The sequence below is a fragment of the Durio zibethinus genome, chromosome 5 (assembly GCF_047325235.1).
Source record: "Durio zibethinus cultivar Kanyao isolate XHJ-2024 chromosome 5, ASM4732523v1, whole genome shotgun sequence".
Taxonomy (NCBI): Eukaryota; Viridiplantae; Streptophyta; class Magnoliopsida; order Malvales; family Malvaceae; genus Durio; species Durio zibethinus.
In genome coordinates, this window is record NC_143166.1 from 8513389 (window position 1) to 8517360 (window position 3972).

Sequence of the window (3972 nt, forward strand, 5' to 3'; positions counted from 1 at the left end):
ATTTTCTAAATATTTTTATCTTTTTGGATAATTGAAAAATATTAAAAAATATATATTTGAGAAAGAAAAATGAAATATCACATTGTAGGTTAAGATGAGCATGAAAATCTCACATATTTTTCAAGCATGAAATAAATTTAGATATTGATTGGAAAACAAAATTAATTTTATAATTTACCAAAAAATCTACTCCACTCCCAACATGGCTTTGAATTATTGGATAAGATTTTTAAATGTTAATTTTTTTATCCAATTTGTGTACTGATTAAGAACGTAAATAAATTAAATTATTTGTGAATTATTTCAGTTCAACTCATAAAATTTGAATTTGGTTTATTTATTATGACATCAAATTCCAATAATTTAATGTTTAATTCAAAACTTTCACAGGGTAAATAAAATTTAATTAAATTTTTATTTTTTAATATATATAAATAAATGATAAAAGTATAATATTTAATATTTATAATTTTATTAAACCTAATTAAACTTATAAAATTGAATTCAAACAATTCAATTAAATTATAAATTGAAATCCAATATAAAAAAAAAAAAAATTCAATCAAACTTGATGAGTTTCAATCTTCAAATTTTCGAGTCAAGCTAAACTCACACTCGGAGCGCATATCCTGGGTTGAGTGGTAGCTCCAAATTGATCAATTAATGCTGCAATGAAATGAAACATCTGAATAATTGTTGCATCTTAGGAAAGCCAAGTTGACATGTATACATTCCATTGGCCCCATTTTGCAAATAAAAAACATTACACTACCAAAATCTAACATCCTTTCAAGAATGCTTCACACCAGAATTAGCTTTGGGATTTTAGTTGGGTCATGGCATTCGACAAAACATATATGGTATTATTACTCCACTGTACATTTCCAAAATTTACCGACGCTAAAATATGCAAAAGCAGCAAGACACAGTAAAACGAAGCGTAAAACCACAGTAAAAGTAAAGAAAAAGAAAGAAAAAAAGTTTCTGACAGATTGGCAGGTCAATTCCCCACATGTGGACGCGGCCCCATATGTACCCCACCCCCACTTCACGTCAAATCTAAATCAGCCCTTTCGGACGTCAGTATTACTTCCATTTGAATACGACACTCTGAGCACACGTGTACGGTTCTTGATCCGTTTGAGCTCCCCGACAATCTCGCTGGCGTCTGGTCTATCATCCTTATCATCAGCAACGCACCGGAACGCCAGTTCCGCCACCGCATCAACACCCTCCATCGCTTCTCCATCAAGGACCAAGACGGGGTCTACAACCTGATGCAGTAATCCCATCTGGATCTTCGAAACAACCAAATCAACCAATGCCATTTCCCTTTTTTCCCTCCTTTGATCCACCGCTTTTAACCCGGAAATCAACTCCAATAAAACGACGCCGAAGCTGTAAACGTCGCTTTTTTCTGTTAACCGAAACGACCGGTGATAGTCCGGATCTAAATACCCGGGAGTTCCCTGAGGCCCAGTCCAAACAAAATCCGACTTCGAAGACGAGTTTTCAGGGAAAGCCAAAAGCCTGGATAGCCCAAAATCCCCAACTTTAATCCTCATATCTTTTTCTACAAAAATATTTGATGACGTAATATCTCGATGAACGACCGGCGGCACAACGGAGAAATGCAAATACTCAATAGCTAAAGCCGTTTGCAAAGCGATTTCGAGTCTCACTTGCAACGTCAGTGAGGTATTTGGACGGCCGTGAAGGTGGTGAGCAAGGGTTCCATTAGGGACATAATCGTAAACCAAAAGTAACCCTCTGGGGTCGCTGCAATAGCCGTGAAGTTTAACGAGATTTGGGTGGTTAATTGAAGAAAGGATTAAGATTTCATTGCAGAAAAATTTGGTTGATAGAGCTTTGCCTGACTGGTTGTTTTTGTGGAGGTATTTAACTGCTACGATTCGATTGTCATAGAGTTGGCCTAAATAAACAGAACCGAAGCCGCCGTCGCCGATTTTGCGTTTTGGGTCGAATTTGTTGGTGGAAGATTCGAGTTCTTCGTAGGTGAAAACGGGAGGAAGGAGACTAGCTGAACGGTGACGGTGGAGGAACAAAGTTGTTGGGTCTTCTTCTATGGATTGAGATTTGAGTTTTTTGTATCGAAAAATAGCTATGGTTACTGAAATAATAAGGAAAATGCATGTTAATGTGAAGACAGCGGATAAGATTGCGATTCTATGAGGGTGATCTACGTGAATCCAAGGTGGGGAAATGGTGGTTTTCGATTGGAAGCAAAGAAATTGTTTGTTGGGGTCCGAGGAATTGAAGCCGCAAATACCGTTCTTCGATTCACAGTCTTTGCAGCTTGAGAAGTAAGAGTCTTGTGCTTCATCCCATTCTACTTGAAAACCCATTTTGAAGAAGAAATTTTCGAGGTAACCCAAGACATCAGCTTGGCAGCCTTGTTCTGGGAAAGACCGGGTGTATCCGCAGCCATGGAGGAGTTTGACTGGGTTTTTGATTAGCTCACATTCCCAAGGACATTGGCTACAGTTGGGAAAATTTGGAGGGGAACAGGAACGGAGGATGGATAGTCTGGAGCAAGAACCACCGGCGATCCGAAATGGGGAACCTGAGAGATCGATGGAGTGATTGCAAATGGGAAGGAAATGGAAAGAAGAGCAATTGGAATGGGGTTTTCTTGGGGGTTGGGGAGAGAGAGTGAGGGAAGTGGAGTTAGGTTCGTATTTCAGTAGAGAAAAAGAGACGTTGTTGATGAAGATGGTGGAGTAAGGAGTGGAGCATTTGATGTGGAAAGAGGGGTGGCCGCAACCCGGAGATAGAGAGAAAGGGAAAGGAGGTGTTGAAGTGAAGGGTGGGCATGGGGATCTAGAGAAGGTTTCTGGATGGGAGGAACATGATTGATGAGTTAGAGTGGCTAGGGTGACCAGGTGATGAAGAGAGACGAATAAGATGGTGATTAACAGAGAGGAGGTTGATGGTGGTGGAGGCATTAAGGAAGATAGTAGACTTTGCAAGTGATAGAGGTCATCAAGGGTCAAAGGTACAGATCTGAATCTGATTCTGTTTCGTGCTTTGAGGGTTCTATCTATGTTTTTTTGCCTTTGGAGTCGCGGAGTGAAAAGAGGGAGAAGGAGTCTTGACTCTTGAGTCTGGTTTCGTGGGGAGGAAGTTGACACGTGAACCGAGGTGTGAGGGAAGACCAAAATGAAAAAACTCAGTAGGAGTAGGCGCTGGATGCTGGTAGGGTGGTCCAAAGGCAACGAAAGGCCTTCAGAGTCATGAGGGGTCAGGAGACGAGGGAAAAATATTGGCCTTTTCCTTTTTCAAAGTGGTTTGCTTTTTTAATTTATGTTACTACAAATGCTTTGAATGGGGGTCTGATTTAATAGTGACTTTGAAATGGTCATTTGCATGATGTCGTTTACAAATTACAATTAACATATGCTACTAGTATATTAGGGATTGGGATATTTAGAAACCCCCATTTTACGTGTTATGATACCCCTTTGGAAATTTCATGTCTGATTAGTCGCGGGATACTGTATTTTAAAGGAAATAAATTATAAGCTCTGAGAAGCTAATAAAACAAAAAAAAAAACCTATCTAATATTAAATATTTGTTGATACAAGCAAAAGGCGAAACATTAAACAATTCCAAGATGTAGAGCCCCGAGGGCCCCAATTGTAGCTGGGTATTTTCAGTAACTGTGCGTGGTCTCATTCGCTATATAGTCTACAGAGCTCACCATTTAAGAATTACAACTCATCCTATTGGTGCCGCTTAAAGGTAGGTAATGGCCGGATCGGATCCAATTTAAATCGGATCACTGCGACTGGATCTTTACATTTTGCCTAAAAAATTTAAATCATCTTCAATTTTACATTCGAATTATCTTAAATTTTGATTATTTCAAATTTAAATTATTCAAATTCAACATTTAGATTTTTCAAGTTTGGATCATTTGGATTCAAACATATTTGATTTAAATTATTGGT

General features: G+C 38.6%; 1 pseudogene across 1 annotated transcript; it reads right to left on the reverse strand.

Annotated features, from left to right (window-relative positions):
- Positions 1-842: 842 nt before the first annotated feature.
- Positions 843-3550, reverse strand: LOC111282875 (LEAF RUST 10 DISEASE-RESISTANCE LOCUS RECEPTOR-LIKE PROTEIN KINASE-like 1.5 pseudogene; annotated as a pseudogene). Its single transcript, XR_016342151.1, has one exon. The product of XR_016342151.1 is annotated as an LEAF RUST 10 DISEASE-RESISTANCE LOCUS RECEPTOR-LIKE PROTEIN KINASE-like 1.5 pseudogene (transcript).
- Positions 3551-3972: the final 422 nt, after the last annotated feature.